A 12,482-nucleotide genomic window follows, 5' to 3' on the forward strand; every position below is an offset into this window, starting at 1 on the left:
GAATTTACTGGGAATTACAGAATGCACAGCAAAAGGAAAGCAGGAACCAAAGCAAGAGTCCAACAGTGATGAGGCAAAATACAAAGAATGTAAAAGAAGATTATGAAGACACCAAATACTCTCAGAACAACTGGGAGAACACAAATAAGCTCAAAGAAGGAGAGTCGGGAGACACATGAGGAGGTAATGGGAAACAGGTGGAAACAATCACTGAAACAAGACAAAGACAGGTAGTAAAACCGACTAAGACACACAAGACATGTAACTACCGATATATAACAGCAAGAAGAAAACCTGCATAACTTCAATAAAACACTAAAACCACCAGAACATCATGATATATTTAATTTGCCGCATAACAACAATATGTTGTTTATTTCATTATCGCTTTCAATGGCTGGAGCTTGAAGAATTTATACATTGTGAAATATGTTGCAAATGTTGGGGTTTTGTGATTACTTTGCCGCAGTTTCTTATGTGACAGTTGAGTAAAGATACTCAGTTACTTTTCACTGCCTCATAGACACAAAATCACACAAGTCCTGTCAGTGTAAACAACTCATGAAGGGACCATCAACATTATTCAGCTAGCTAGCCGGGGGCTAATGGGCCCACATGGATGAGAGCTCACCCTTGTGAAATTAAACACCAAATGAGATCTGCCAGTCACTGTCTTAATGTGCTGCCTTTCCCCCTGGCATTGGCCCACACACAGCTACACACATTCATACATGAGCACACACGGGCACATACACACAAATGCAAACAGAGCCCCGGTCTCATGGACTGAATGGTCCATTTTGAAATTCATCAGGAGGGAGAAACTCTGTGCGGAAGCTATTATTTGACCAGAATATTAAAAAGCTTAGAGGAACACATTCTTTAGAGTCGCTGCAGCCTTTGGCAGCTTTGCACAGATCAGACTGGTTTACTTAGGGACTTGCAACAAAAACAGACCTAAGGTGCTGAAAGTTAAATGCATCTATTCACATCTCAGCTGTAGTGTTTCCCCATCTCATTGTTCCTGTTTCCTTTTGTGGATTTCCTAAACTTATGTGACAGAGGGATATTGTTTATAGCACAAAGAATCTCGCAGACCTACCTGTTGCTGTGGTTTCTACAATTAAAACTGCTTTACTTTCTGGACATTTAATAATAATCTTTTTCATCACAGTCAAGATCAAGTCTACAAACAAGTGGGTCTTTTACTTTACTACTTGCTTTAGAAAGTAAGACCTATTCTTGAAATCATGAAAACATAATTATCTGATTGCTTCTTGGTTCCAGTCTTCATCAACAACACCTGTGGTCAGGTAGTTAATGCCTTCTTTGTGGTGCTACTATAATGTGTTTAGTTTAATAAAGTTTATGAAGCTAAAATGAATGCACATTTAAACATAAGCAAAGTATATTACTTGTAAGTATATGACTTTTGTGTAGTAAAGGTCCAGCTGCCAGCTACCACAGTTTGAAATAAGACATAAGGAGAAAAGCACCAGCTTATGTGCCTTTAAGGTTCAGTTCAACAAGTCAGGAACTCAAATTTTAAGGCCAAATATTCATTTTCACCCAAAGCTTTAAAATGTTTGAGAGGCAGCAAAGATTTTTTTAATGTATGTGTGGACGCCCAAACATGAAATGCCGTGCCATAAAATAAAATAAAAAACTATTTTGGTCTTGTTCGGTAGGTTTTACTATTTTGCAAGTGACTAAATACAACACTTCAAGCTCAGAACTCACTTTTTTAACAACTTAAATACTGAAAAAATCTCATGTAAATGATAAAAAACATACATAAAAATATCAAACTCTTGATTTTTGAACTCACTCTACTTATATCGGACAAGAAGGATCTCCATCCAGCAGTTTTTCTTTCAGTGATATTGAGAGATGATGTCTATTTATTTGAATATAAACACTTAAGTAATCTTAAAGCTGTTCTCTTGTCAAGAACAGACATCAAAAGATTATAACTTTGAAATTGAGCTGGGTCCAAATTTTGTTGCAAAATGTTTTTTAGTCTTCTAAAAATATAACAGAAAAGCACTTCTCTCGCTGTCTCTGTTTAAGAAAATACAAAAACAATTTGCCCCGTGCTCCTAGGAGCACAACTAAACTGTCAGGCTGGGCCTAATGGTGATATTTTCGGCAATATCGTGTATAAATCTTTGAGAGCATAATGTTCTATCAGACTGGTTCTGAATCATGCATCTTGTTTCTTTTGTGTAATTTATAGCTTTTTTTGGTGCATCAAATTATCTATTGACTAAATGCATCATAACCTATTTATGTATTTGAAATTTGGCCAGACAAAGAAAAAAGTAATAATTCAGTCAGTTAAACTCATCATAGTTATCTGTGTTGACAGAAAAAGAAATGTATATAAGAATAAGATGTGGTTCATTCTTACTAGATTTTTGAAAATTGTTGTTTAACAGCAGTTCATATTTCAATGTGCTTTACTATGTTTAATTTTACTCCCACTAAGAATTTTGAGCACGAATATTGGCAACCAGTCACATTGGCTGTATGTTCCTACCCACTTAGCCAGTAAAATCAAATTCACTCGTATCCATTTGACATTGTAAACTATAAAAAAATATGTGTATTGACAAAAATGAGAGTAGCTAACATGAAACCATCTTCATAACGCTGGCTTTATTGTTCGGTCATCTACAGCAGCTGTAACTGATCACATTTGAACATTCAAACACTCCTGACTTGCTGAGCACAATCAATGAGTTTGTGATTTTGGATCTATAATATTCTACAATAGCACCATCCTCCCAGAAAGATCTGCTCCATGAGCTGCAATAACAAAACCCACTTTAGTTATTATGACGGGAAAAAAGAAGCAACTCACCGTGACATTTAAACTGATTGAAAGATATAACTTAAAACTATTTTTTGTACTCAGTACAATTAAATTTACAATGCTAAAGGTTTATTATGCCCCTAGAATCTGACTAAATTAGCATGACTTAAGTGGCATGTTTGTCAGGAGACCAAGACACAGCCAAATTCAGAACTGGCATGTAAATGAGCATTGTATGCAGCCCTGCAGTGTCTCTGGTGCTCTTTGTAATGGCAGCAGGGAAAGGCCTCTAGCTGAGCTCTGAGACAAATTCAAGTGATCAGACTGAGCTCTCCTTCCTGCTCTCAGTCCCAGCTCTGCACCACTCCAGGTAGGTCTGCTGTCACAGTTACAAATGACACATGCAGTTCCAGAACGACAATCATTCCCCACTCAGCGTGAGTCCTCCCTGCAAGTTGCTGAGTATTTAAAAAAGATTACAAAGAAAGGGTGGGAGGGACACAAAAATTAACATCTGCGAATGCTGAACAGCACATGCTGAAACTGTAGTTCACCACCCTCATGTAAAATGTTTTGCATACGAAGGATTGGCTTTCTTTGTGTTTCGTGTGATACTAAACAGCTTTAATTTTCAGATATTCTATTTATACAGTTTTAGAAATTATTAATGAAAAGAGTTATATTGGTTAACCTACTAGCCTATCCTCCAAAAGTAGAATGTTAAAAAAAAGATCGCCTGTCAATCATGTTATGAAAGCACAAATCATTTTCCCCCCCACATGATGCATGCCCCATTTTGGAACAAACCTCTCTACAGGCTGATGCTCTGAGTGCTGCCTCACTCTGAAGCTCCTCTTCAGTAAAATCTCTGCTATCATCCTGCGTCTGCCGGCCTGTCTGCCTGCACTCAGGTTTCAAACAACCCATTCTTCAGAAAGATGTCTATGTAGCATGAAATAGAGCTACCAAGAGACTCGCCTTTGCCCAAAATGTTTACATGACTCACTCGTCAAGATTTCATTCTTGTTCCTGTGCGGTTGGAAAAGATTCTGAAGAGACCAGACGTGTCAATCTGTCAGGCAGCCATGCATCAGGATCACACACGCTCTAACCTTAGTTATCTTTCAGACACTCCAGATGAACAGGGGACACTTACTTTCAGGCTCCCCCACCCCCACCTTTTTTTTATGATGATGAGAAATATGATAACTGTCAGGGTGCTCTGAGTGGTGTTTCCCAAAATGGATTCATACAGAAGCCTAGCCATGCAAAGTAAGGTCAGTCACTGACTGTGATGTAAATATGTTAGAAACACTACCCTTTGGAAGGAAGATGGGAGGTTGTCAGCACACCAGATAAAAGCTGACAGGTTGTATCCGCTCAGATGATTCACAATTAAAACGAATTCTTCTCCAGTAGTCAAGGTGAAACTAATTAAGAAAGAAAGGGTCTAATTAATAGTGTAGCAGTTGGAGGACTAAAAGGAACATTTGAACATTAAATCTTTTATTTGTTTGATAATATTCAGCTTATTTTAGCAATTATGGTGTTCCCTGCTTACAGCTGGCCCATAGGTTTTGGCTCTGTCACAAGCCCATACTGCTAAATTTACAGCTGCATCAAACTGCCTCAATTTGATCTCATTTAAATCTTTATAAAATATGCTGCCAGCTTTGAACTCTTCCACTCTTTAAAATCCATTAATATTTTTTATTTACACGTACATTGGCTCAAATGGTTGTACTCCCAGGTTTTTCTGTATCTGAGTGTAAGATTGTTAGTGATAAATTCTTCCATTTGGGTTTCTGTTTGGGTTTGTGTTGAAAGTGTTGATTTTCAATAGTTTTGTAACAGTCGGTTTGATTTCTTGTACTATTTTTGAGTGTTATTACTTAAACAATTTTTTGTTGTTGTTGTTTTACAATTAGTTTTCCATTTTACCTAAATAAATCACAATGATAACATACGCTGAACACATAACCTGGACAAGAGCAGGTTATGTTCAGGGATTTGACTGAAATTGACTGAAAGCACCATATTTCTTTTTTTTTTCTTTTTTTTTACTAATTATCTGTATTTGCAGCATGGTTTAAGTGCGATACAGATTATCTGCAGGGCAAATACACGGTTTATGTGCAAACTATTGACCCATAACTTACCAATAATACCAGTTACCAATTAATTAAGTTGCAATAGGCAAACTGTGCAGTGCGATTTCACTGGAATTTACATATATTCAGCCGGTGATGCATAAAATCTATAAATGTCTTTGTACTTGATTCTAATCTGCTGCTAAGTCACTTTCACACTGATGAAATTGCAGCTACTAGAACACAAAATACAGACCAAGAAAACCCATTGAATCAATAAAATTAATTTGACTTTGATCTGCTGACAAACTAAAGTGATTTCCATGTTTTTTAAGACTATTAGACTGTAACATTTAATGTTCTTTGTATCCATTTTAAAGTTTGTGTGGCTGTCACGCTAGAAAAAAAAACAGGCACCAAGAGTGCACTGAGAGCTAAAATAATTAACTCAAATTCAAATGCTTATTTTGCCACAGTGTGCTAAATCCCAAGATTAATGATTTTCCGCAGCATTAAGCTCTTGTTCTTTATAGATTTTTATCATCATCTGATAATGTCTCTGATTGAAGTAGGTGGCACTAATAGGGATTATTTTGCAGGTTTTAGATATCACCCTTTGTCAACACACTTGAATCAAATGATTAGTTCATTACCAGGCCTCTGGAGAACCTAGGGTGTCTTGCATTGAAATCTGCTGCAATGACCCGGTTACTGCATTCACCAGATATTAACACAATTTCGATCCGCTCCTCACGTGTTAACCTCTTCGACATGTCAATGGCTGTGAACAAAGAGAAACTTGTAAATAACTCATGAAAGAATAAAGTTACGTTGAAACCAAGCGCACCATTGTTTTTCTTGTGACATTACCAATAAGTTTGATGTGTCACATGGCCCTCTTCCTATTGAAAAAACAAAAGTTGTATCCAAGATGGCCGACTTCTAAATGGCCACCATGGTCACCACCCATCTTGAGGAGTTTGCCCCCTCACATATACTAATGTGCCACAAACAGGACTTTAATATCACCAACCATTCCCATTTTATTACGGTGTATCCATATAAATGGCCCACCCTGTACAGCTGAAGTATCATTTTATTGCAGCCTCTCTGACCAACCATGACTTCTCTCTACCTTAACCAACGGGGTTGAATATCACAGACAAGCCCCCCATTTGTGTCAAATAGACTAGCTCAAGGTATGCAACAAAGGGTGCAAGTGAAATAAAATCTGATATTATTCGACATAATGCAACAAAAATAATAATAATAATGTCAAGAAAACAATTGCTGCCAGGTGGAAAGAACAAGAAAGACTGAGCAGTTTATCTGGGCAAGCTTTTGTAAAAAGGAAACCCTACTTTGTTATCCAGTTTTCCAGGACTGCTTTAGAAAAAGGAGGAGTGTGACACAGTGAAAAATGATTAAAGTTTAGTTAGTTAATAACTTATTATTGCAACAATTATTATTGCAACGTGTTATTAAACAATGTTCTTACAAGAGTGCCTGATTATGTTTCAGCTGCAGGCTGTAGCAGGTAGCGCTGCTTGTTCGATTTGGGAGATTGTATAAACCATTGACTGTGTGATAAAAGGTGAAATCTAAAAACTGGTAAAAGTTAAAAACTTAGCAATTTGTTGAAAGCAAACAAAGCTGAATAAAGCTCTAACACCACGCACAAACAAGATGACACAAACACAAGCGTGGAAACAGCCAACAGCAGAGCGAATAATACGAGCAACAATAAGGACGCCATTAACGCAATTAAAACACGTAACAAAAACATATGGCAGCGGTGATAGAAAAGTTAATATATTCATTTTGCAGAGAAACAGCACCACATGTCCCTTTTCAGATTGTGTTAAAATGCACACTCAGACAGAAAAATAATGCTTCAGCCAACCGGAAAAGGCACAGGGACCACTGAGAGAGTACGGCGCAGGTTGTCGTGCTTTAGCGCGAGATATCCTTATCAAATCAGCTTCTCTTGCATTGCCTCCAAATTAATTATTGTCTGACGCTCTCTCTTTGCTACTTTCTTTCTCTATAGAAGAGACAGAGCTTCAGGCAGTTAGGTAGTAATAAGACCATCTTGACACTGGTGAGAGAAAGAGAATGAATAGTGGCTCCTTCTTTGGTGCCATACACTATTCTCTTCCTGTCCCACTTTGCTTTTCTAATATTGACTTTTGGCTTTTTTCTTAGACAAGTTTCCGTGAACAGATCTACAGCCCTTGGGTGTTAAAGCTCACATCATGCTTGTCATGTGTGTCTGAAAGACACAAACAGAGGGAGACTTGTTAAATCCATAAATCCCTGCAGGATGTATGACATGGCTGTAAGGGCAAAAAGGATATCAGGAGGCTCTGCAGTGCCATAACTGGGTGGTCTGCTGGGCTAACAGGACTGCATCTGTTAATTATACAGCAGTAGCAAAGAGGGAGAAAAACAGGTGACAGAAAACACATCCCGTGGCAGGAATGGCACTTTAGAGGCACTTTGGTTTCTGTATGTAATTATCGCTGATTGAAGAATAATTAGAACTCATGTTGTAGTACTAGTCATCTTCATTCAATATGTTGAACCCTTTGCAGTTTTATTATTTATAACTAATCGTTAATGACGTTGATGATGCTAAACTGCAGACTCCACTGGACACGCAGAATGATTCAGTAAATGAGTTCTCTACTACAGTAAGCGAAGTAAAATTCCTAGACAGCTTGAATCATATCACTCTTGAAATGTGATATGGCAAATCAACTTTGAGTAAAAAATAAATAAATAAATACAATATGACAGTTTTAAATAGTGGCGGTGGTGGGGAGGCTTCATAAAAGGGACAGGCGGATGGCTGAATAAATTCACTGCAGAAAACATATGCTAGGTGACCTTTTTGTAACCCCTCCATGCATTTCTTCTTCTCCTCTGACTCTTTGGTCAGTTCAATTCAAGCAGAGGAGGCGGCAATCACTATTTGCTCAGAGCTGCGCTGCTGATACTCTCAGCTCAGCTGCTGTGTTCATATGGGATGCAGCAGTAAAGGTCATTTCTAGAAGTTCAACATTAGTGATCGGAATTTCAAGTGAACCATGCTGCCCACATTTCCTGCACTCTACGGGGAGTACAGTGGACTTATCAGGTGAGTCAATGGCCACAGTAATGTGAAATAAAAATGTAGAGAATCTAATGGACCAAGTTACAACCCTACCTCAGTTTCAATGTCATTCATATTAATTCTTACTGTCATAGACCTCATTTTAATCAGTTAAAGCTCTCTGTGAGACTTCGAGCGCCCTGGTTAGACCCACAAGAAAGAGTTTCAAAAGTTGAATCTTGTCAGAAGCATCCAAATGTGAGTGTTTTTGCAGATGGAGCAATCCAGGAGAGTACAACTCGCCATATATAATGCATCTTTACCTTTGCTTTGAAGCATGGCTCATTACATTTCTCTGGGAAATTTGCAGAGTAAAGTTTCAAAGTGTAAAGAAATGGAGGGAGCCAAGTGGGTATGGTTTACCTGAGGGGACTGCTTTGTAGCGATAATAAATCCTGCTCCTGATTAGATGAACTCTGCATGGGTTTCAGGTGATGTGATGCCAAGCATCACTGTTCACGACTGGGAAATTATAAGTGATAAGAAAATTTAATTTGCCCTAATTAAATGTTACACAAAAATGTCATCCAGGCCTCTTTAACTGTGGATTGTTTAGAGCCTGCAGTGACTGTGTTAATTAAAATGACTACTCACTGCAAAAAAGGTGCAAATAAATCAGAGAATCAGTTAATCAGTCAACCAATCAATAAAGCAAATTAAACAATGAAATCTACAAAATGCTGTCCAATTTTAAAACACAGTTACTTAAAAAAACAGTTTTACTTTTTGTTTGATAACTTGGTCTGCTGCTGCCTGCTATGAGACAGTTGTACACACCTAAATAATCCAAATCTGTTGAGAAGCCAACTGACTTTTTCCCGTTTAACAGTCCCCAATCAGCATACTATCACACACCACTCAAATCTCTCATTTATATGCTGGATTTCTATTTGCAAAAGTAATTTTTTAAGCACAGCTTAAAATTGTCATTTGGAGTAACAAAGCTGAGGTTTTGGTCATTTTCACAATTTAAAAGTATTTGCTGCCAACAAGGATTCCCTCTGCTGGAAACTCCTGGAGCAAGAGACTGAACAACGACCTGCTGCTCTTAACTCTGACCTTCTTGAAGCAGGGCATTCCTCTATTAGGATCACCATAGCATCACATTTATAGAGTATTAACATAGTGATTTCGAACCAAATTGAGAGATAAGGATACCCTAAATGAACTATTTGTCTGAACTCTTTCTTTCCGCGATCAAGCTCGGAAGCCGGAAACTGCACCAACAAAAATGACTACAAATCCAGCTCTGCCGTGTGAACTTCGAGTCGGGACGCTGACTACAGTTTACATTTTGTATGCTTGTGATGCACTCTTAGAGGATGGATAAACCTTGTATACCATATAATACAAAACACCAGTAGAAGCGTGTGAAAGCTCTTGGTACACAACCATAGTAGGAGCTCTGTTGCCATTGTTGACCTCTATTGCCATGCACTGCATAATAGCACGTGTATATATGCACACATTCTGCTTTAAGCTGGTTCTGGCAGTTAGCAGGAGAGCACTCAGGAAGAGACATAATCGTTATAGTGCAGATTCTGTGTGTGCATGTGCATATGTATACTAGTGTATCATCAGTGTCAGTACTGTAACTGCGTGAGTCATCCGACTATTAAAGCTGTCTCTGAACAACAACAACAAGCAGCCATAATCTGCTGGACACCACGCTGTAATGGCTCTCTGTTTGACAGCTAATAAGTTTCATAGCAGATTGCAAACTACAATGTGCCCGACTGCGCCACTATTCTGGCTACATCATTATTTCTCAACTTGACCTCAAGGTGAGCTGCAGAATTGCGCTGACAGAGTTCGGAGCTAACTCCCTTAATCCCCCAACTCTTGCTGTTCTAATATAACCGTGATAAGTACTGGTTACGTCCTGGTCCTCATGCTTTCTTGGTGGTATATGTTACAGCTTTAGCAGGTCTGCACGGAGTCAGCATGTATGCATTGGGACATGCTTGCTTATATCCCTGCAAAGAATGAACAGGTTTGTGCCTAAACGATATGTGTAACAGTAAATTACAGATCGGAGCCTCTAGAGCAAACAGATCTAGCAAGAAGTATTGCTATTAATGTTCTCATTTAGGAGCAGGGGGTTGGGACTGACGGTCGCTCTGAGCAATATATTTGCATGCCTTTCTGTATGAGACTACCTGCCTCAGTTTATAGTTTTATGGGTTGTTTGCCGGCATAAGAATGAAAGGCTGGGACTTTAAACCTATTTGTACACATAGCACAGTGATGAATGAGCATAATTCACCCGTTTGATGTCGGCTGCATATCTGGTTCCAAGTAGAGAGCGAATCCAACAAATCCGAAAAGAGACTGCAAAAAAAAAAAAAAAAAAAAAGAAAGGAAAAGAAAAGAAATAAAAAAGCGAGTGGAAGGAACTGAGAAGGGAAGCAAGTGGCCGGAGAATTTTCAGCACCGTGGAGAGCTCCGGTGCAATATACGCTATACTACGGCAGCGTGTGCGCCGACCAATCCTCATTTCCCACTCCGCTGGCCGTCACGGAGGCTTTGCTTCCACCGTGCCAACTCTCTGGTGACACTGATAGGATTTTCCCATGAGAGTGCGCCGAAGCAGCTCATTTAACGCAATCAGACAAGAAAAGCTCGCCGTGTTTCGGATTCTGTGCCCTTTACACTCATATAAGAGTTTTTGCGTGCTCCATAAGACCCTGGTTGTTAATAGATAAAGTCTTGCCAGCGTCCTGAAGAAAGCAATTGGCCGACGAAAGAAGGGGGGAGTGTGTGTGTGTCGGGGGGGGTTCTGGGACCAAGAATCAGTTCCATAGAGCCCAGCGATGTGAGGTGTGTGTGCGCGTCTCACAGTGTTATCATTTCAGTCCCTCTGCTGCTTGAGCAAACCTGGCGCATCCGGGCAAAGGAGTCCTCCTGGACCCATTTATCAAAAATTGCCCTGTTATTTTCGTGCAGGTAGAGCCTCTGCACGGTTATGTGAGGTTACCAAAGGTGGCATGTGGTCATGTGAAATGATTAATCACAAGCCGTTTTGCGCCAGACAAAAGGCGACATAGCAGGCAGTGTAGTTAAAAACTGTCACAGATTGTCACTGACATCGCCCTGCGCTATAAAGCTGCACCTCTCACACATCTCCCCGGCTGTAAATTCTAGAGCTCTGTATTATTGATGCATTTCTCCTCAGCTGTAACTAATTCAACATTAAAGCACGCCACTGCCATCCCCTTTACAGTTTCCGTTCAATCACACTCACCCTAATGCAAATAGTGCGGATAAAGCGGTGTCACGCACCCAAAACAGCCAAACTTGTAAAAAGGAAGAAAGAAACGGCAGATAAATGCGCCTTTTAGTGAGTTGATACCCCACACCCCGACTTAGTACATAAACCTTTCACCTTACCTGTGGTATTCCGAGGCAAACGGATTATAAAAGAAAGGAAATTCGTGCAAATATGCCACAGATTTCCTCGCAGAGACTCGTCCAGTCTGCGCTCCTTAGTTCCACTCCTCTCCTCTCCACCTCTCGACAGGGTTTAAAGGGTTCAAATTAATTATGGGCTAGTGTAATAGTAGCAGCAGCTGTGTTAGTAGCGACGGGTAGAGCGTCCCAACTCTCAGCAGCGGCTTGCCATCCTCCGGCTCCTCTGGCTGGTTTCCTCTCAGCGCTACGCTCCAGCTCTGCCCCTATTTCAACTCCTCTCACTCCGCTCTCCTCCTGACGTCAGCCGCTGCACGCCAAATGCGGTGAGGCTACATCTGCAGATCCATCGCACTGGAAAGCGACACCTGTGTGTGTCTGTGTGCATGCGTGTTTGCGTGCGTGCTAAGACACTCGCGAGGACCACATACCTTGCAGGGGAGAAAGACGTCGTGTGAAATATTCAAAGACTGTTTTCAGTTTTTATTCGTACTGTTTTTTTAACCAGGGGTTGGTAACAACCTTAGATGCAAGATGTCGGTAACGTTATGAAGTTCACATAGTGTACAGGTACAATAATACCCGTGATTTTTTGTATTTGTATAAAAGTACAGGACTTGAATCGGTTACCTTTTTTGATCCGTGGTGACCCTTAAGTAGATACTACCTAAAATATATCTTGTTTAAAATTAATGGCGTAAACTCAGGCGTTGAAAGTAACAAAGAAAAAAATGCAAGCAACCAACATTCTTGTACTTCTTTGCACTTTGTTTTTTTTTTTTTAATACAGTGACACATGATAGGAATGGTGCTGGTGCTTGATAGAAGAACATGACAACATTTGATTTTTATCATGAGTGTCAATGTCATCTTTTGCAAAGCTGCCTTATGGAGCCATAGCTGACAGTATAACAAACACTTGTAAGTGAAGTAATCATCATCTCTATGGTCCCCTTTACACATTTTCATGTAAGTGGAGGACTTGTTGGGATGGAATAAAATGGAAGAATATTAA

The 12,482-nt window shown here is 39.6% G+C and overlaps 1 protein-coding gene across 1 annotated transcript in view; it reads right to left on the bottom strand.

Moving 5' to 3' along the window:
• Positions 1-11,883, bottom strand: part of fstl4 (follistatin-like 4) — a 208,942-nt gene extending 197,059 nt beyond the window's left edge. The window contains exon 1 of the mRNA XM_084940729.1: positions 11,450-11,883. The gene's annotated coding sequence lies outside the window, so the exon portion shown is untranslated. The remainder of the gene's footprint in view (positions 1-11,449) is intronic.
• Positions 11,884-12,482: the final 599 nt, after the last annotated feature.

Source organism: Perissodus microlepis, chromosome 10, assembly GCF_051167445.1.
Source record: "Perissodus microlepis isolate ML-2025 ecotype Zambia chromosome 10, ASM5116744v1, whole genome shotgun sequence".
Taxonomy (NCBI): Eukaryota; Metazoa; Chordata; class Actinopteri; order Cichliformes; family Cichlidae; genus Perissodus; species Perissodus microlepis.